We start from the raw sequence: 22096 nt of genomic DNA, 5'->3' as shown, positions 1-22096 counted from the left end.
AGAGATTTGAACTCTTGCCCCCAGTATGCTACTAACTTATTGGAAAAAACTGAACGAGTCATTTCTCTCTATGGCTCAGCATCCCCACCTGCCACCAGAAGGGGTTGGATGAGATGATCTCTAAGGTCTCTTCCAGTTTTGTCATTTTGCGATTCTAAAATACGCTGTCATTCATCATTCTTCCTGGCAAGGTCACTGAGGGGCAAAGCTGAGGTAGCTGAAACATCTGATAACACGTTTCTCTTTCCTTGCCAGCTACTCAGAAGCTCCCCTTCAAATAAACTTTAGATGGACATTCTTTGAATAAACATATCAGACTCTGTAGAACTCAGCAACAAGAAATGTCAACTTAGACCAGACAAGGGTTCAAAGTAGATGATGGAAAAATCATATGTATTGATTTTCTATTAGTCAAGTAGCTTGTAAAAATACTCATAAATGAAATTTAGAGAAAAAAGAAAAAGAGGAATGTGATTACCCAGCTAGCTTCGTAGTGCTGGCATTGGGAATATATCTCCACTAAGGCTTTGTCCAGAGGAAAGGGACTTAAACAGGATAGTTCCCTCAGTTCCATCCTGACATTCTCCTGCTCTGTGACCTTGCTCAGGTACAGCTCCAGCTTTGAGCTCTTGTTTCTTCCACCTGGTGATGAGCATCTTGGGCTAAGGCAGTGGTTCTCAAAATGTAAGGTGCATATGAATCATCTAAAGATCTTTCTAAAACACAGATCCTGATTTTGTAAGTCCAGAGTGGGGCCTAGCATCCTGCAGGTCTAATAAGCTCCTCAATGAAGCAGCTGCTGCTTGTCCTTCCCTCATTGAGAAGCAAGGCACTACATCGTTTTAAAGGCCCTTTTCCATTGTGAACTCTCCATGATAGGTGAGAAGCAGAATAGCAAAGACTTTCTAGATGGTCTCCTATCTGTATTAAAATATCTCTTTTAAAAGAGAGATGAGAACAGAATTCCTAAACCTAGGCTTAAGTAAGATGGAAGGTGGGCATGGGTGGGAATATTTGCTTTGAAGCCCAAGACAATCTGAAAAGATATAAAGGCTTGAAAGGAAAGCAAAGGAGAGAGGCAGAAAGTTTGCCTGAGGCAGATAGAAAGGTCAGGGAACAACTGTCCCTAGGAACCACAGGTGATGGTCACAGAAATGTAATAAAGATCTTGATACTAATTCCACCGTGAGGCATGGTTGGCCCTGGGTTTAGAGATATTATCTTGTGCACCCTCACAGCATTCCTGCAAAGCTGCAGGAGAATGGCAGGACTTTCCTCACCCTCAAGCGGAACTAGAGAAAGAAGGGCTCAAGGCAGAACCCCAAGGGGGAGAGTCGTCTCTGGGACCGGGCGGCAGAGCTTTAGCTTTGACATCCCGGTGATGAGCCTGGCACGCCCGTCTCTGTACACGCTTGGACATAGCCCGCTAGGCTCTCCCCATGTCATCTCTCTGGAGCCGCCCGTGGGCAGCGGTGTGGGGGAAGGAAAGTGTCTCAGCAGAACCTCGGTTTCACTTCCTGCCTTGAACACAGAGAGTCATTATATAAATATCAACCTCAGCAGCTGCTACTCTCACCCCACTTCTCGCTATTACTCCCGAGCCCCAGCTCACAGGCAGGGCGCCTGCAGCCTCTCACTTTCCCCTGGTCCCACAGCCTTGCACCAGGCCGGCCAGGTGGGTGCCTGGGGCAGAAATGAATCACAACCTCTCTCTGGCCCTCCAGCCAGCCATGTCCAGTGGCCCGCACCTCACTGAGCAGGGGAGGTTGTCCTGACCAGTGGCCCACGTTAATCAAATTAAACCTCTTTTACAGATGTGACAGGCCGCCAGCCCATCCACAGAGGCCGCAGAATGCACCGTCAGCACTCGTGCTGGTCGAGGTGGGGCACGCTCACATATGTGTACTCTCTTCGATGCAGTGAACTACAATCGCTCAACCTTTCAGACCTGTTTTAAGTCAGGAAGGCAGTGTAGCATGGTAGAAAGAAAAGTCTGGAATGAAAGATCAGAAATGAGCTCAAGCCTCCACTCCACTATAAATATTAGCAGAATAAATTCTCTGCTCATCTTCAAATGTAAGAAATTCCCCTCTAAACACTGGCTCATCGCTGTTGACTTATTTTATTTCTGAAGCTATAATTAAAAAAAAAAAAGTATTACAAAAATCCCTGGCAGGTACATGTAATCTCCTTGATCCCTAATTTCTCCATCTCTAAAATAATGAAGTGAGCCCCGCTTTTTCTCCAGGGTTGTTACAAATATCATGCAAGACCTGTGATGTCTCCCTCTCTGTCTGAGCACTGACTGACATGTAATAGAGTGTATGTGTGTGTGTGTGTATAAAAGAGGTTAGCGAATTGAAGGATGGTGTTCCAAGCTGTTTTAATTCAATTCAGTCTCTCAGTCATGTCCAACTCTTTGTGACCCCATGGACTGCAGCAAGCCAGGCTTCTATATCCATCACCAACTCCCGGAGTTTACCCCAACTCATGTCCACTGAGTCGATGATGCCATCCAACCATCTCATCTTCTTTCGTCCCCTTCTCTTCCTCCCTTCAATCTTTCCCAGCATCAGGGTCTTTTCCAATGAGTCAGTTTTTTGCATCTGGTGGCCAAAGTATTGGAGTTTCAGCTTCAGCATCAGTCCTTCCAACGAATATTCAGGACCGACTTCCTTTAGGATTGACTGGTTTGATCTCCTTGCAGTCCAAGGGACTCTCAAGAGTCTTATCCAACACCACAGTTCAAAAACATCAATTCTTCAGTGCTCAACTTTCTTTGTAGTTGAGCTCTCACATCCATACATGACTACTGGAAAAACCATAGCTTTGACTAGACAGACCTTTGGTTTAGTTACTCACATCTTAATGGTGTGCTACAGTCCATTGGGTCAGAAAGAGTAGGACAGGACTGAGTGACTGAACTAACAATGTCAGAGCCATGGCCATCTTAGAGGCAGGAAGGCCTAGGCAGAGCCCAACAATAGGGCTTCACTGGGCTCTCGAAATGATTGATGGAAAGCAGCGTTTGGGAATCTCACCACTTACATGTTACTCAGCAGATCAAATGTGATCAGAGTATCATGCTCCTTCTCCCCCTTGACCCCTTTATGACCTGACTGCATATTTGTGATTTATTTATTAAGTGATAAAAACAGATTACTAGGCAACTGATTCAATATGAATCCATTAAACAAATTATATATATGCTTTGGAAAAAAAACCGAAAAGTTGATGCTCACCAAAATATTAACTACTGGTAATCTCTGGATGGTGATATTTGGAGAGGTTAAAATTTCTTTCTGCATGCTTTTGTGGAATGATTGGCCCCTTAAAGAATGGAGGTTTAGTGCTGTTAGCTTTTCTTCTTCCCTTAAGCACACGTGTGAGGTGTTGAGTGGAGAGAAATGAGAGGTGAGGGAGCTGCAGCAAGTTACCATGGATCCAAGCAGAGTGAGGGTCTGGAGGTTTTTTCTTTAAATTTGTTTCTTAAGAGTGATTGGTTGATTTCTATGTTTGTAATTCATTAATTCATGCATCCATCCTATCATTGTTCATTCACTTGCTCATCAAGGAGTGACTTCATTGCTTATACTTGTAGAGGAAAGGCATGGACTAGTTGTCAGAACACTGAGGTTTAAGTCCTTCCACCATTCTTCTAAGGCCATGAGCCCTTGGCCCTTTGGATCACCTGAGGCTCCCCAGTCTGTAAAATGGGACTCATAATGAACAAGAAAACCCTTTGAGAACTTCACAGTGTTGAGCAAAGAAGAGTTTCTGTGAACTCAAAACACCATGCCAGCAGCACAGGAGAGATGGGTAAGTCATATGGAACCTGCACTTTTGAGAATCTGACAGTAGATAGTCTCCTGGCTTAATGCCGAGTCTAGCAGTATGGGACATGGAAAGACTCTCTAAACTGGAATCCAGGAAGCCTGGCTTCCAGGTTAGTCTGAGCTGCTGATGTGCTGTATGGTGATGAGCCACTCAATTTCCCCCTCTAGACTCCTGGTGTTCCACCCATCCTATAAAGGGATGTTAAGCTTAGGTATCTCTAAGGCACCTTGCAGCTTGGACACTCTAGGAAATGAGTGAAATCAAGGAAAAATAGGAAACATGTTAAGATACCCATCATGAACCAATATGTATCATATACTAGTTTCTGTTTGGGCAACAAAGGCATGGGAACATTCTAGGCAGTGATGGTCTCCCACAGGGCAAGTCTTGGGTCTGTGGATGTTGATTTTCCATGGCATCTCTGCCTCTTTGCTTAGCTTCCATCTCTCCGGGAGAAAGAGGGAGCTCAAACTCTTCTCCAAGATGACTGGGAGTCCACCTGTGACTCCCGAATAAACATGATGGGCAGGACTATTTGCAACAATGTTTCTCAAACCTATGACTTGAGTCTGAATGTGGGAGGTGGAAAGCATGAGCAGAGGGGAGCCCCAGCTTGGAAATTTGGAGCCCTGGGTCTAGGGGCAGCTTATCCAGTGACTGATCAGCGACATTCATTTATTCATCACTCATTTCCTCAGGAAGCATTTATGGAGCACCTACTATGTATGTTAGGTTCTGGATTAGACACTGGAGACAATGAGTAGAACATAGTTTACTAGACTTTGTGTTTCCTGAAAGCAAGGGTCCTGTCCTTAGTTCAGTTCAGTTCAGTTCAGTTCAGTTGCTCAGTCGTGTCTGACTCTTTGTGATCCCATGAACTGCAGCACGCCAGGCCTCCGTGTCCATCACCAACTCCCAGAGTCCACCCAAACCCATGTCCATTGAGTCAGTGATGCCATCCAATCATCTCATCCTCTGTCATCCCCTTCTCCCAATTTGAATCATTCCCAGCATCAGGGTCTTTTCCAATGAGTCAGTTCTTTGCATCAGGTGGCCAAAGTATTGGAATTTCAGCTTCAACATCAGTCCTTCCAATGAACACCCGGGACTGATCTCCTTTAGGATGGACTGGCTGGATCTCCTTGCAGTCCAAGGGACTCTCAAGAGTCTTCTCCAGCACCGTAGTTCAAAAGCATCAATTCTTCGATGCTCAGCTTTCTTTATAGTCCAACTCTCACATCCATACATGACTACTGGAAAAACCATAGCCTTGACTAAGTGGGGATTTGGTGGCAAAGCAATGTCTCTGCTTTTTAATATGCTGTCTAGGTTGGTCATAACTTTCCTTCCAAGGAGTAAGTGTCTTTTAATTTCATGGCTGAAACCACCATCCACAGTGATTTTGGAGCCCCAAAAAATAAAGTCAGCCACTGTTTTCACTGTTTCCTCATCTATTTGCCATGAAGTGATGGGACCAGATGCCATGATATTAGTTTTCTGAATGTTGAGCTTTAAGCCAACTTTTTCACTCTCCTCCTTCACTTTCATCAAGAGGCTTTTTAGTTCCTCTTTACTCTCGGCCATAAGGGTGGTGTCATCTGCATATCTGAGGTTATTGATATTTCTCCTGGCAATCTTGACACCAGCTTGTGCTTCTTCCAGCCCAGCGTTTTTCATGATGTACTCTGCATAGAAGTTAAACAAGCAGGGTGACAATATACAGCCGTGAGGTACTCCTTTTCCTATTTGGAACCTGTCTGTTGTTCCATGTCCAGTTCTAACTGTTGCTTCCTGACCTGCATACAGGTTTCTCAAGAGGCAGGTCAGGTGGTCTGGTATTCCCATCTCTTTCAGAATTTTCCACAGTTTATTGTGACCCACACAGTCAAAGGCTTTGGCATAATCAATAATGCAGAAATAGATGTTTTTCTGGAACTCTTTTGCTTTTTCCATGATCCAGCGGATGTTGGCAATTTGGTCTCTGGTTGCTCTGCCTTTTCTAAAACCAGCTTGAACATCTGAAAGTCCTTATTTCTCCTGGGCCTAAATATGACCCTGCCTTAAGGACCACCTGAACTAGAGGGATCTTTGGACAAGCAATTTCCTTCCTTGAAGCTCCATGTTCTCACCTGTAAAACAGTTTTGGGGAAGTGGACTTTATGATCTCCACGATCCTGTCTAACCTGGGTGTTCTGTTCTGTGGCTGCATTACCTGGTGGCCTGCAGTGAGAAAGGTTTGCATACAGAGATGGAGCAAAGGTCACAGAACAATCTGCAGCAGAGATGAAATGAAACCGCAAAGTCTCCAGGGAGTGCTTGGAGCTAGTAAACCCCCTTCACCGCTGAGACAAGACAAAGCCTGATCCAGGCATTCAGAGTACTCCTCAGAGTACTGAGGCTCTGCAGGACACCACTCAGGGTCTCCATGGACCCTACCCTCAGGGCAGGGTTGAGGTTTATCTGGCAACAGCCTGGACAATGTCACAGCCAGGACTCTGGGCAAGACTGAGAGCCAGATATTGAAGCGGAATACATTCAGGACAGAGAACCAGGATCTCTGAGTTCCTGTCACAGTCTCCCTCCCCCTGCTTTTACCTGTGTCACCAAAACTCTCCGGGGATGGTGACACCTACCTCCCTTATTACTGTGATGATTAAATGTGAAAACACATATGAAAGGTCTTCGTAAATTCTGAAGTGCTTTATACATGGAAAATAGAGTTAATATTCATGAAAGAGGGAGAAATAAAAGGGCACCTTAAACAATGAATTGATATCCCCTTAAGTGTGTGCCAGGCACTTAAGTAAGCACTTCATTAAAGCCAACTCATTTAAACCCCATGACATGAGGTGGGGGTTAATGTTCCCATTCTACAGATGAGGAAATGGAGTCCCTGGGAGTTTAAGTAACTAGGTCAGAATCACCCCACCAGGAAGTGACAAAGCAAGGACTCACAGCAAGGGAGTCACCAATGTGACCTTCTGCCTCCCTGCATGGAAAAATGTTTTCTAATTCAAGTAAATTCTAGCCAACAAACCTGGCCTGAGAGCTAGACTGAACACTGGGCACATGACGATGAGGACACAGGAGCATAGCAAATGAGGAAATACTCCGAAGAATAAGGAAATAGACACTGCAAATATGATTGGTATTGGAATAATGTAAAGAAAAATGTGGAGATGGAAAAGATGAAGAGGCTTTGCATTTATCACCCTAGGAACAAGGAAGTGGATAAACAGTAGTTCAAGGTGAGGCTGAAAAGGCAAGGTGTTGGAGCCTGATGGTGAAAGATCTAGGAGGCCAGGCTGCAGTGATCAGAGTTTAGCCTGGAACTGACACAGAATGATGAAGGTTTCAGAGGAAGTGAGCAATGCATCAAAAGTGGAATTTTAAGAGAGTTAAACTAACAAAAGGGAAGAAACCCATTCATCTTTGACCACCACTATTACCATAATCTGTGTCCTGGTAAAGATGAAGTTAGATGAAAGTTAATCTTTCAAGTTGGACCCCTCCTCAGGGAAAAAGGGGGTTGAAATTTCAGGTATTTAGTACATCACTGATACACATAATGGTGAAGAATGGAGAGGTGTTCCCAGAAGACTCCGTAGAAAGGATGTTAGAAGTGACATGTCTCCATCCCATGCTTGACTCTCCCACTTCATTGTTGAGGAGGTGGTACTGCCAAGTGATGGGGAATTCTCACCCCCGAAGGTAGCCTGCTCTATTCTTGGACAGCTCCTCCTGCTAGAATGAGTCGGCTTTGTTTTGTTCAAACCTAAGAATGTCTTTGCCTGGAGAATCCTGTGAACAGAGGAGCCAGGCAGGCTACAGTCCATAGGGTTGCACAGAGTTGGACACAACTGGAAGCTACTTAGCATGCACACAAGCAAGAATGTCTTTATCTCAGTATCACCATGTTGTTCATCCCCCTTGGGCCTAAAACCTGCATTAGGTGACAGTAAGGGAACTTTATGGGGGTTCGAAGGGGCTGGATCTGGGAAGTCAGGACTATCTAGAGAGACAGACAAACTTAGCATTTCGGGGGAGGAAGTCCAGCCAAGTAGGGGAGACACAGAGTTTAGAGCTGGAAGGAAAGAAGGAGCTACTGTTTATGGGCCTCTGTAGCTGAAGGCCAAGTGCTGGGCTTCCGGAATCACTTTGCTAGTCAGGAAATAGGTGAAGTGTCCCAAATGAATCTCAACTCTAATTCCTCTTAAGAAGCCTCTGTCTCTTTTCAGTGAATTACTGGAGAGACTTCCCAGACCATTCCTGCAACCAATACCTACTGGGTGCCAGGCAGTGAGATTTACAAGTGAGCCAGGCATGCCTAGTCTTCTGAGAGGCTTACACTCTAAGGGGCAGATGAGGGGGATGAAGAAGTGAGCAAATAAAAATTATATAAAGAATCTGCGATGTATTCAAAAGTGGTCAGCAGCCCAAGTTCCATGAGTCAGAGCCATGTTTTGGTTTGTTACACTGGATTCTCAGTGCCTAGAATTAGGCCTGGCATGTTCTCAATAAATATCGATCAAATGAATAAATGAGTGAGTGAATAAATAAGTGTCTGGTAGCTTCTGATCTAAAACCATAATAAGGTTCTTCTGAGCTTCAGTTTAATACTTTATTCACTGTAATCTGGTGATCTTTAGGTCTATAAGGTCCCCTGGAAAGTTTGTCTTGGCAAATGGATATTAACTAGTTGAAGACAGGCAAATGGCATCTACCACTTTCTATGACAACGCTGTCCATCCCATGTGGCTGGTTGCTTGTCCACATGTTGAATCAACAGGAGTCTGACGTGTTGAGTGAACTTGGGCAAGTCTCTTAACCTCTTAAACTTCCGTTTCTTTTCTGTGAAAGAAAGAGAGCACCCCATTCTGGTTCACATCAGTTTAGTAAATAATTTCATTCCAAGAAAGAGCTTGACCTTGTTGAGAAAGGAACCAAATGGAAGGCAGGCTTTTTTCCTAAAGCAACTCGATCTTATCAGAGTATTCAGACTCAAAGGTTAGCCTCTGGGAGCTGCTGACTTTAGAGGGGTATTTGAATCTGTGAACTTTTGGCTTAAAAGTAAGAGTTCAACTCTCCTCTGGTTCTCTCTGGTGTTGCAATGTTGGCCAAAGGTGGCTGCTGTACTGTGCGTACAACCGGAAACCCCAAATTGGGTTTGCATCTCTCTGACCGAGCGAGGTGCCTTCCCCAGCCTCACCTCCAGATGTTCCATGGGGGTTTGAAGTGTGGAGGAAGAGTTAACGGAGCTTGGTGTCTCTCTTACTGAGGTGAGTCTGTGCACCCGCATGCACAAGAGAAAGCTGGGGGTGGGGGTGTCCCAGCCTGCTTCTGTAAATGGGTGCCAAGGACAGCCACAGGGTGCTGTAGCCTGGAGGAAAAAATGCTTCTGTAATCATGAGCTAAAGGTTTCCCCCACCTTCCCTCTGAGAAAGTTTGGAGGCTATTTCTTTTTCAGCAAGCTGCCAAGCTTTTCCCCACATCAATATAATTTCAATGACTTTTACAAACTTGCCCGCCTGCTTTTTAATAAGCAGGTCTTTGCATTGATGGTACATGTGCAAGGTCTGACCTTTTCATAGGAAAAAACATTCATAACCGAAGCCTATATATAGAAGCTGAAGACAGGAGCAGATAAAGATGTAGGTCATATGACTTTTTGTGTGTGTGAAGCATAATGCAAGAGGGACCCAGCAGACAATTCAAAACTCATGAAATACTGCCACTGGCTTAAGCCTTCCTAATATTTATCAAAGGCTTTCAATAATGACTTTGTTTTCCACTGGGAGCTGTAATGCCACCTTCTATCCCTGAATACAAGACTTTTTTTCTCCACAGAGGAACTTTATTTAAAAATGCCTTTCACTATCTGGTTAACCCTTAACAATTCTTGTTCAAGGAAAGAACAGTGACCACAAAAATGTATCTAGTGAACAAATATTTCACATAATATGATTGGTAATCCAAGTACCTAATTTGCGTCAGAGGAAGACATTTCCCCAGGCTCATGATTAGCTAAGTGAGCAGAAACCAAATTCCTCAGCATTCAAGACTAACGTGATTGAGAGGTTGTTTGCCTTTCCAACAATCTCTCCAGCACCCCTTTTTATACACCCCTTGTTCCGCCAAACCTTCTACTCCTCCCTCTTCATGTTCCTTCATCCTTGCTTTTGCTCCCTTTCTTCTCCTTTCTTGGCGCCTTCCTTTCTGGACACCTCTGTATGTACAGGTCTGTTCTGACAGCTATGGCTCAACTGCAGTTGCCTCCAAGAATTCTTCCTTCTCTCCCTTCCCAAGCTCTTTGTTCTTTTATGATCTGCTCAGTACTTGCTGTGGATTATGCTTCCAGTATATCCCATTCTTTTAGGCTATAAATTCTTTGAGAGCAGGGTAAGAGTCATGTTTGAGGTATTCTGAACCCCCTTAGCATGTAACTCTGAAGTTCATGTACCACCGATAGTACTCATAAAACACATTCCTGCAAAATGTTTATTGAGTGCATGAATTTGGCATGGGGCGCTGATGGTGATTTGTGGGGTGTTTACGTAGAGCTACTGTGCTAAGCATTATCTCATTTGAGCATCACGTATAAACCCACGAAGCTACTGTTAGTGTGTCACCATCCACAGCTAAAAAAACTAAAGCTCAAAGGAGTTTTAAACCTCACCCAACATCACATAGCTGGCAGAATGGTAGACCAGGATTCAAACTCAGATCTGTTGGCCCAGAGGTTTGCTAACTTGCTCCAGATTACAAGAGTTGATTATTAAATGATCAGCAATTTGGCAAAGTGGTTGAAAGCACAGTTCTGATTAAAAATTAAATCACATAAACATATAAATAAATAACATTAAAAACAATGGTAGAAAATACTCAAAACTCATCACTTCCTATTTATTTTATGAAATGTTATCATATATGTTCTTGAGGTTGTTAATATTGCTTTTATCCATATGTTAGAATGATTACCTACTGCTGTGCATCTCTTTCAAATGACACATTCAACAATGTTGCACTGGTAGTTTGAGAGTGGTCTAAGTGGAAACATCTCTACCAAGGATATTGGAAAACACAACAAATGCAACTTGCCCCTTACCACCCCCATCCCACTTAAAGCCAGTTGTTACACATTTACAAACACAACACTGATCTGGCCCCAAAGTGAGACAAATGCTTCAGTAAGTAATATGCTTTAGATCCAATACTCATACAGATTCTTCTGTTTCTAGACTTAACTTTCACTCAGTAGGGCCTAACTTTGAACCATCACAGATAAACTGCTTTCTGGTGTTAGAAAATTGACACTTATATGGCTCCTTTCGGAGAAGGCAATGGCAACCCACTCCAGTACTCTTGCCTGGAAAATCCCATGGATGGAGGAGCCTGGTAGGCTGCAGTCCATGGGGTCACGAAGAGTCGGACACGACTGAGTGACTTCACTTTCACTTTTCACTCTCATGCATTGGAGAAGGAAATGGCAACCCACTCCAGTGTTCTTGCCTGGAGAATCCCAGGGACGGGGGAGCCTGGTGGGCTGCCGTCTCTGGGGTCACACAGAGTCGGACACAACTGAAGTGACTTAGCAGCAGCATGGCTCCTTTAGGCCTCAGAATTGGAATAAAAGTAACTCTTAGTAGTTATTTTTTTTGCCTATATCCATATATCCTAAACCACTAACACAAATTTAATTATGCCCTTCATCACATCCTCTACCCAGGAACACATGATGAGTCTCAAACTAAAGTAGGAATTCTAAAATATGGATATAAATTTATTTCCCCAAATGTACATGAATATAATAACCTATTGCTTGATTTACATAGTCTTAGAAGCTAGATTTCACATACAGTTTCCATACTATATATTTTATGTACGGTTCCCATGAAATTAGATCTGATCTTTGAACCACAGGTTGTGGGATGGGTACTAATTCCTTAACTCTGGAGCACGTATGTTAGCATTGCTGAACCTCAGTTTCCTCATCCATACAACAAGGAATTTGATTTAGATGTCCTTACAGATCCTTCTGGTTCTAAATTTATGAACGACACTACACATCACTTCTCTTCTTTAGGGCTCAGTTTGTGCATCTGTAACCAACAGTTTTCATTCCAATCCCAAAGAAAGACAATGCCAAAGAATGCTCAAACTACCACACAATTGCACTCAAACTACCGCACATAAAGTAATGCTCAAAATTCTCCGAGCCAGGCTTCAGCAGTACGTGAACTATGAACTTCCAGATGTTCAGGCTGGTTTTAGAAAAGGCAGAGGAACCAGAGATCAAATTGCTAACATCCGCTGGATCATGGAAAAGGCAAGAGAGTTCCAGAAAAACATCTATTTCTGCTTTATTGACTATGCCAAAGCCTTTGATTGTGTGGATCACAATAAACTGTGGAAAATTCTGAAAGAGATGGGAATACCAGACCACCTGACCTGCCTCTTGAGAAATCTGTATGCAGGTCAGGAAGCAACAGTTAGAACTGGACATGGAACAGCAGACCGGTTCCAAATAGGAAAAGGAGTACATCAAGGTTGTATATTGTCACCATGCTTATTTAACTTATATGCAGAGTACATAATGAGAAATGCTGGGCTGGAAGAAGCACAAGCTGGAATCAAGATTGCTGGGAGAAATATCAATAACCTCAGATATGCAGATGACACCACTCTTATGGCAGAAAGTGAAGAGGAACTAAAAAGCCTCTTGATGAAAATGAAAGTGGAGAGTGAAAAAGTTGGCTTAAAGCTCAACATTCAGAAGACAAAGATCATGGTATCTGGTCCCATCACTTCATGGGAAATAGATGGGGAAACAGTGGAAACAGTGTCAGACTTTGTTTTTTAGGCTCCCAAATCACTGCATCCATGAAATTAAAAGAGGCTTACTCCTTGGAAGAAAAGTTATGACCACCTAGATAGTGTATTGAAAAGCAGAGACATTACTTTGCCAACAAAGGTCTGTCTAGTGAAGGCTATGGTTTTTCCAGTGGTCATGTATGGATGCGAGAGTTGGATTGTGAAGAAAGCTGAGAGCCGAAGAATTGATGCTTTTGAACTGTGGTGTTGGAGAAGACTTTTGAGAGTCCCTTGTACAGCAAGGAGATCCAGCCAGTCCATTCTAAAGGACATCAGTCCTGGGATTTCTTTGGAAGGAATGATGCTAAAGCTGAAACTCCAGTACTTTAGCCACCTCATGCAAAGAGTTGGCTCATTGGAAAAGACTCTGATGCTGGGAGGGATTGGGGGCAGGAGGAGAAGGGGACGACAGAGGATGAGATGGCTGGATGGCATCACTGATTTGATGGACGTGAGTCTGGGTGAACTCTGGGAGTTGGTGATGGACAGGGAGGCCTGGCGTGCTACGATTCATGGGGTTGCAAAGAGTCGGACATGACTGAGCGACTGAACTGAACTGAACTGAACTGAACCAACAGGGGGTTGAAATGGATAGTTCCTAATGCCCTTTGCAGCTCCATCAGCTTGTGGATCCACGTGAAAAGCCCTGTCTTCCACCTCATGTGTCATGCCTACTGGATACCATCATGCCTTACTTAGCCCTAGGAAAATGCCAGGTCACCTGCTGAACACCCAGAACTCGAGTGTGCCAAGAGAAGACTCAGAGATGGAGCTGCTTGTCTCGCTGGGAGCTCTAACTGCCACAGGACCAGGCTGCCATAGCCCTCAAAACAAAGGGAAATGTGTAGGCGGAGGGAGCGCCTCTGTTGTTTTCTTTTAGACGGTCTAGAAGTGAGGGTGAAATATCTGTACAAGGGTTTTGATTTGACACTCCAGCTGGGTCTGCAGTGAGGAGGGTGGGGGTGAGGGAGGCGCAAGACGTAAGACGGGTGACACTTTCTGCTGTACTGGGGAGACGGGGGTGACGGTGGAAAGGGAAAACTGGGGTGATGCTCAGGGTGAGCAGAGCACTCAGCCAGCATGTCTCAGTCTCTGCCCTTACTTGCTGACCCTGAACCTACAGTTCATTTGTATCTCTATGGAAAATCAAAAACTGTTCTTAACCCCTCATCTACATCTCCATCCTCATCCTCCCCCACAAAACCCGTATGCTTTTCAGGTTATAAGCACTTTGACATGTAAAATCTCTTCTGACCCACAAGACAACTCAATGAAATAGGTATCATTGCCTGGACTCTTCAGAGGAAGAGTCGGAGGTTCAGAAAGGGAACTGAAGTTGTTTAAGATCACCTAGGTTGTAGGGCTGAGATTGGAACAGAGTCCATTCTTTGAACTTCAAGTCCATATGTTTCCAGCTCCCAAATGGCTGCAAGGGTTGGAGTAAATGCAATCCTTGAAGTCAAGACTGTTAGTTGAAACCACATGTCTCCGAGTGGCTGCTTTCCTGAGGACTCCCAGAACCACACTCAGGAAAGGAGTCGTTGATCCATTCATGAGCTTAGTGAATCCTTGAAGTGGAGGGCACTCTGCACATTCTCTGCCCAGACTCTTCAAATTTCACATGGGGGAAGTGCAGCCCTCAGAGACATGTGCATGTTCAAAGTCAGGTAGAGAGCAATGGACAAGGCTAAGATTTCACCTGCTGGTCATTGCCATCTGCTCAGGCACTGCTCTCTTTTGATGGCTTTTTAGCTACCAGCAGCATTACAAGATCATGGCTACTCTAAAAGCCTCCACCATCACTGTGAGGTAAAGTAACATTTTCTTCCAGCAGGGACATGGGCAGAAGAACCATGAATGGAGGGAGGCCAACATACTCCGATCTCAGCTGTCATTTTGAATTTGATCTCCTCTGTGCCAGAAATCAGATTTATTGCTGGTGAGAATGGTGACTCATGCTCTTTTGATGCCAACCAACTAATTTATCCTGCTGTGGTTTGGTAGGTACAAATGTTTAGTATGTGAACAAAAATAGAGACCCACCCTCTCCCACCATGCGGGCCCTTAAGATTAGTCTTGCCCAAGCCTGAGGATGTCCTTGAACTCCAATCAAACTTTTACCTCAAATGTAATCTGTTTTATTCTAGGAATCACTGAAACTTGTAACCGAGTCATGAAGGATAGCAAACTGTATCAATAAAAGGGAAGAGTCTCATCTAAGAGTTCCCTGTCTTGAGTGTATTCTCTTTTTTATTATTATTAAATTGATCTGGTACCTTTGGCAGCTCATTTCCTCTCTCTGAGCCACATTATCCCTATCTGCTAAATGAGAGGGTTAAAGTGGGTGACTTTGGGGGATTATCTATTTTAAGGAGCTCCTTTGTTATAAGATCACACTTTTATCAGAGGCATCTCGTTACATCTCAGTTTTCCAATATGGTCTCGAGATGCTTTGGAGGTGAGGTTTAACCTGTGTTCTAGATGGGATTCTGCTCTACTTCTAAAAGGAAAAGGAAAGCTAATAAGAATGGTATCAATTTAACCTGTAAAAAGTTAACTTCAGGATGAGCAAAGGAGGTGCATACAACAAACTTCAGAACTTGACATGACTTAAGCTTTCTCACTCTCATTACAGTATTTCTTTTAAAATCTACTTTTCAGGCCAGATGGACAGGGCACACACCATAACCATCCAAGAGGTGAAGATGAATTCAGAGGAAACCTCTACAGGGATTAAAAGCAAATAACATGTTTTATTTTAATAGTCATGATCATTGTCTCAAGATTTAGCCAGCTTTGGTCCTGGAGAGCTGTCTGTATCAATTTTTCTAACATGATTGTGCAAACTCAGGTCTGAAACTTGGGTTTCTTCATTCACTTTTTCAACTAGTATCTCCTAAAATGCCTATGCAGTGCCAGGCACTTTTGCCATGGCTGTGGAAAAACAAGGATAATTTTAATACTACCCTGATCATAAGGACCTTAGGGTCTTCCCAGAGAAGATTTAACAGGCACACAGATTACTGTAGCTTAAGGCAGTGGCTTCAATGCCATGAGAAAGCTGGAGACAGTTGAGAGGAGAGAGATTCCATCTCACTGAAAGCTCCTCCCACAGGAAGTGGCCTCTCCAGTCTTGATGGTTGTCAGGCAAGATTTTAATTCATTGTGAATAAGCCAGTGATTGGGAGCCTACTTCTCTGTGATTTTTTTTTTCATCTGTAGAATGTGATAAGAATAGTATCAACCTCATTGACTTGTGAGTAATATGTGATTTCACGTGTATTAAAGCTCTTAGAAAATTTCCTGGAACATTGTAAGTGCTCAAAACATTCATCATGATTTTTATTCTTAGCATCAGAGTAAAATTACCCCAAAGTTTCTTGCAGTCTCAAGAGAGAGATCCATGGAGGGAAGACCCATGCTCATAGACGTCTTTGTGTGTTACAGTGAAACCTACTCAGGTCTTCACAGGTGTCCAGGCTGTGTAGCTCAGAAGAGTGCCATCACTTTTTCCCTCTCCCTTAAACTCATCCTTCTGTCTCTCAAACACATCGTGCGTTTGCACACACACACACACACACACACATGCACAACTGTTTCTGTCTGTAGAAGTTGGACTGTTTATCAAAAGCCCCAGATGTAGGAGTGTTTCAGATAATTTTTGGAAACTGAAATGATTTCAGAGATAATAAGCATCAAGACTGTGGGTGTAAAATAAAAACAATAGGTGAGTTCATAGTGAAATCTTTACATTGAGGAGAGATGGGTTTTCCTTTTTGCTGTCTTTTTTCCCAAAAGCATCATCATTTATGTGGTTTGAAAGTGATCTTTCCTCTGGAAATTAGACACCGTGATACACAACACAAAGACGTAGCTGATTAATTGTATGAACATCTCAATCTCTTTTGAGCGCAGCTTCGTCCTCCTTCAGGCATGGCAGCCTACAAGAATGAATTTGCTTTGAGTCATATATTTTACATAAACCAAAGAGGTTACCCCTAAGATGAACTGTCTGGCTTACTCTTCCCTACCCCCACCGCGTCCCACACACCATCGCAGGAAGGTATTAGCAGTTTCAAAACTTGAACTTTCTCTCAAGCATTTCTTTACTTGAACCAATCAGGATTTCTACATTAAAAAAATTATTGTCACAGTGCTGTGTGTAATGAATGACTATGGGCATGTTGTTCTTTTAGATGTAAAGCTAATGAGACAGTATTTCTCATTTACCATCAGTGTGGCAAATACTAGGGAGAGGTACTGCTGTCTTGGATATTCAGCAGTGTTTTTTATCTCTCTGGTCACATTGTGAACAGAGACAAGCAGTTGCAAGAGGCTGACCAGGATGGGGGGTATTGAAATTTGTCTAATTTACCCCGCATCTCTTCTATTTTACAGATGGAGAGATCGAGGGCCAGAAAGAGAAAGCGACTTGTAGAAGGTCGCAGAGGGGTTAGAACCCAGAACTTTTGAATCGCAGTCCAGGATTCTAACAATAGAACAGAAGATTAGCACTAGCCCACAACCACAGTGCTCTCATAAAGGGTAATGACATGGTACAATAATATCTGACTTGAATGGTTGTTATGGGGGTAAATGAGATAACAAATGTGAAATATTCATGTAAAATCTTAGAGTGCTACCTAGGTGGTTGATAGAGTGCAGAACATCTATACAAGTCAAGGGAGAGATGAGGATTATTTTCTTCCTACAAATAAAACAGAAGTAGTCCCAGGGTCATTTTAAATGTGTTTGCCTGATGCCTTCTTTTAGCCTGAAGTTTCCTTCGCATAGTTCAGCATGAGGGAGTTTCATGTCGTTCTAGACGAAAGATAATTTGTCTGTCTCTCATATAACTAGCAATCTCTAACCAAGCACAAATGTGGCTGAGGTCAAAAGCAGAAACACTACCCTAAACTTGAAAATGGCATTTGCAGACTTAAGCCTAGAGCAGGAATTCTTCACTCAAAGTGGGGGCTCCTCAGTCAAACAGGTAAATAGTACCTTTGGCACCACAAAGACTTCTTCTAGAGCGAGGAAGATGGGAAGAGACAGCAGAAGGTTACTTCACAAGAAGCTGGGCTCGAGAATAGAAGTCCTTGCTGTTCATGGGACTTTTCTGATAGGGATTTAAGACAAGCTGAGTCACCTGTGAGACTGGCAGCAACACCTTGGATGCTTGCATAAGCATGATCAGAATTGTTTGGTGCTGGCCACAGGAGGAAGTTCCCATGAGACAGAGTGTGGCTTAGAAATTTTGGACAATCTAAAATATGTTAACATAGAGCCAGACTGCCTCTGAGAAGACAGCACATAGTCTTAGAAGCCATTCTACAGGCGCTGTGGAAGGGGTGCTGAAAAGAGGCTGCAGACCAGACAAAGCCCCCTGCACAATGCCACCCTCTAAGAGTCTCTCTGAAAGCCTAGAATTCCTTTTTTCCATAGAGGGAGGATGCTGAAAGAGCTACGGGAGTTAGAATGGCAATGGACAGGATGGAAAATCTTTAAGCGGCCTCACCTTTCTTCTCCCATAAAAAGAGAGTGATGAGATCCTGCTCTCAGGGAAATGAAAGGGCAGTAACTTTCCAAAGCAATCAAAGATGCTGCCTCTAGTCCTATATTCAGGCCACATGTGGAAGTGCTTGCTTTCAGATGGATTGTGGGTTTTTTTTTTTTTTTTTTTTCCAGCTCAAAGTCTTCTGTGGCTGAAATGATGTGATCCAGATTGTACAGTGGAGTTGCTCCATGCTAGGCAGTACCTGGCTTGGAGGGTCGCCTTCCATGGCCTAGCAAATACAGTACTGAGGTCGGGTGCAGCAGGAGGTGGTAGTGGTACTGGGGTGTTGTAAGATTTTTCTTGGAATCTATGATGCTGCTTTAAAAGACCAATGGGATCATCAGAGAATGTCCTGCTGTTTATCACAATGGGATCCATAGCACACTGATTCTATGAGATCCATGTTCTAGGGCCAACTTAGAGGAATGTTGCACATTCCATAGTCCCCCTCCCTATGTAGATTTGCATGTAAAGGCTCTGAGAAGGGCCAGAGCAAAGCAACCTGTTTCATTTTGAATAATCCTTCTTTTTTTTCTGACTTATTTGACCATGATAACCATTTTTACTTAACACCACAGTCATCCTGGGTTCTTATGCTCCATAGAAAATCCTTTGGGTAACATTTTTGGTTAATTCCATGGATTCAGTAGTCACTGATACAAGGACCCACAGAATGTTAACATTGAAAGCAACACAGGATTCAATGCCTTCTTCTACTTTTTAAATAAAGAAAGCAGAGACTTAGAAGTTTGTACCAAAGTAATGAACAACAGCCATTAATCCTGACCTTTAAGAACCTAAAATTCTAAAATGTCAACAAATGACTGTGTAACATTAGGTCATGGATTGTGATGTAATATTATATTATATATAAGGTTAAATGGGAGTTCCAAGAATACGGGAGTTGGAATGAATAGAACTGGTTTCTAATCTGAGGTATCTGCTTTTTTCACTCTTATGGCATGGGCCCATCACTTTTATTAGCACTGGGTACTCTCTCCTGTCTAAATTGGGGAAGATAAAGCTTGTCTGGCTAATTTCACAAGTTCTGGTGAGAATGAAGATAGAAAAAGGATGTGAAAGTGGTTTATAAATTGAAAGGTACTATGTAAATGGTAGAGATTCTTTTTCTCCCTAACAGGTTGATGTATCAGTTGACATTGGGAGGCATTGCCATTGTATACATTTTCCATCGATTTCCTGTTTCTTGAAGTTTGCTTGTATCTCTCCATACACTCCATCTTTTAACTGCTTTCCCAGGTTAGTGGGATGACCTCTGTGTGGATGCTGTCAGCAAAGTCACAAAGTCAGTTGCCCCCCTGGAATGAGACATGTAACCTAGGACCTTAACTCACACCCAGTCAAGCTGACTTGCAAGGGAAAGCAGAAAGCTATGGGCAGGGACAAACCCTCATAAACACCTGTGAAGGACACAAAGGCCTCTGAATTCTGTCTTGTCGGGACTGAACAAAAGAAAAGGAAGAAACCAACAACATTAGTACCAGGAGAAAAGAGAGTGACAGAGACAGAAAGACTCGGTTCATGAAGCCTGGGTATCTTATCTCTGGAATGTTATTGATAACCTAAGTGTAGTGTGAGATCTTAAGTGAAATGAATTGGTGGTTTCAGTTCCGGATATGGTATGCAAAGAAAAAAAAATTGCTCTTTGAAATTCAGAGCTTCCTCGTCTGGGCTTCAGGAAGCCACACGCCTGAAGCTGAGTGTGGAAACTGACTCATTTCTAGCCCTTTGAGATTAGCCTTTCCAGCCCCCAGACTGTGGGCAGGATCTGAGGCCTATTGGGTCCAGCCAAGCCTGGAGAAGGAGATCAGAAAGAAAAGTGTTGGATACACACCTCTTTTCGGGTGCTCGACCTCCCAGAAGGTTCTAGGCGCAGTGGACCTTCTGGACAAACTACTCCCAAAGCTCTTCAACTTGCAGTTGGTAGTAGGTGGGTGGCCTAAAGTGGGAGGAAACAAAAATTCAAAAGCAGTAACTACCTAATTTTTAAGGAGACATTAAAGCAGGTTGTCTGGCTGACCCACTTGGTGGACCAACTTGACTGTGAGGTTTTGAGTGTGAAGGATATCATATGTTTCCATACCAACCAGCCCTCAGAAGCAATGAGTCATTTTCCATGACTGCCCCAACAATCTGTGGATCTGGTATTCTATGGGCCACTCAGGGACAGGGGAGCCCCAGGGGTATTTAAAATAACTTCTAGGAAGAGAAAAGCATGTTAAAAATCACATTTTCCCATTTTTTATTTACACTTCAAACATGATTGCCCATGATGTGTCAGTTAAACTGAAGCAGGGAACCCCAGGCATGACAGGAGGGAACTCAGATTTCCTAGAAGGGTCATTCCAAGCTTGACCCTTTAGACCTTAAATCAGCAGTTTCCAGACTGCCTGCAGACCATCTCAGTGAGAGAAATAGCCCCTAAGATGATCTTTTATTTCAATCTGATTGACGTATTAAAAAAACCTGAACAATGTGTTTGAAGATAACGTGAAGAATGCTGGTTTAAATGAGAAGCTAGTGAGAGGCAAGATGATATTGGGGAACGGGGACCGGCAAAAGACCTGGCTGAGGGTCAGGAGACCAGAGTTTACCAGCTCCATGGCTTCTGGCAATCCACTTAATCTCTCTAAACCTCACTTTTTCATCTATAAAGGGAGAACACTAATTTAAAAATACAGCACACATGTGAAGGCATTTGCCTTATAAATGGTAAACGCTGTGCAAAGGTTCATAGTTATTACTACCTATAAGCTTTTAAACATTAATGATGAATCTGTGTTAGAAGTGAAAAGTTTAGACTTCATCATAGAATAAGCATTCGTCTTCTCAATTTCTACATCTGGAAAGCACTCATGAAACACTTTAACTCACATTATTGACTTATTTGCATGGCACTTCCAAAAAAATATCCGAAATAGCTCACATGATATAGAGGTAACAATCTCATTTAAAAAAAAAAAACAGATAAAAGATTAAGACCTGGCCAGGAAAGAAGAGGACAGTGAGGAAGAAGAGAACTCAGAATTATAATAACTTTACTGAAGCATAGAGTGTGATTTTTGAGCCTCCCAGCAGCTTAGACAAAGAGGGAACTCTGCAGTATTATGCAGTACTTTTAAAGGAAGAATAGTTATGTATGGATTGGGAAGGGGGACCAAACCCTTCTTGGCCCTAAAGTCTACACGAAATGTATCATTTACATCTTTATCTAAGCGATTTGAAAAAATAAAATGAACAGGATCTTCAAAAGCACACAGCAAAGATACCGTTCCAGTCTAACCACTAAGAGATATTTCCCTTTGTGAATCAGTGCTTGCCTTCCCAGAACAAACAAACAGCAAGATGATTAATAGAAGAAGCAGGCTGCCTTTAAAAAATAGGGCAGTGAAAATCAGAATGTTTGCCCCTGGCAGGGGCTTGCCACTAACCCAGGTACTCACAGAGGCAGTCACCATTCATTAGGGGAGTCCAGTCAGCAAGGCAATCTACAAGGTGCCTTGCACAAGGTCACCTGGTGTCTCTGAAACTGACTCTGCATTCTGAGTTCCTTAATATGATTTTTTAGGTCACAGTGTTCTAGGCAAAGCTCCCTATTGATGTACATCTCTCATGCAAGATTTAGATCACCTCTTTTCGGGCAGAGCTCCATGGAAACACCGCCCATGATTTCTGAAGTGGAGACTGATTGAATCCCAGTAATGCCCAGCTAGAGTGGACAGTGAGTCTGCAGCTGACCCGTTGCTGGACAGTTGGCAAGCCTGAGACTCCCAGAATATAGTCCTTAGAGGCCACTATTGTTTTGATGCC

At 43.2% G+C, this 22096-nt stretch overlaps 2 long non-coding RNA genes across 5 annotated transcripts; one reads left to right on the top strand and one right to left on the bottom strand.

Annotated features, from left to right (window-relative positions):
- Window positions 1-8834: 8834 nt before the first annotated feature.
- On the top strand, window positions 8835-14928 carry LOC147379728 (uncharacterized). 2 transcript variants are annotated; one of them, XR_015169033.1, is made up of 3 exons: window positions 8835-9116; window positions 14540-14708; window positions 14856-14928. It is a non-coding gene; the product is annotated as an uncharacterized LOC147379728 (long non-coding RNA). The 2 variants fall into 2 exon arrangements; XR_015169034.1 differs by having other exon boundaries at window positions 8960-9116; window positions 14543-14708.
- Window positions 14929-16022: 1094 nt separating this feature from the next.
- Window positions 16023-21823, bottom strand: LOC147379727 (uncharacterized). 3 transcript variants are annotated; one of them, XR_015133857.1, is made up of 3 exons: window positions 21730-21823; window positions 20121-20225; window positions 16023-16649 (listed from the first exon to the last, which is right to left on the bottom strand). It is a non-coding gene; the product is annotated as an uncharacterized LOC147379727 (long non-coding RNA). The 3 variants fall into 3 exon arrangements; XR_015133862.1 differs by lacking the exon at window positions 21730-21823 and adding an exon at window positions 20851-20918; XR_015133861.1 differs by lacking the exon at window positions 21730-21823 and adding an exon at window positions 20881-20912.
- Between the last annotated feature and the right edge of the window lie 273 nt (window positions 21824-22096).

Source organism: Bos grunniens, chromosome 1 (assembly GCF_055505025.1).
Source record: "Bos grunniens cultivar Pamir isolate PY7600 chromosome 1, Bosgru_T2T1.0, whole genome shotgun sequence".
NCBI classification, from domain to species: domain Eukaryota; kingdom Metazoa; phylum Chordata; class Mammalia; order Artiodactyla; family Bovidae; genus Bos; species Bos grunniens.
Note: the sequence above shows the minus strand (reverse complement) of the source record. Positions and strands in the feature narration are given on the sequence as shown.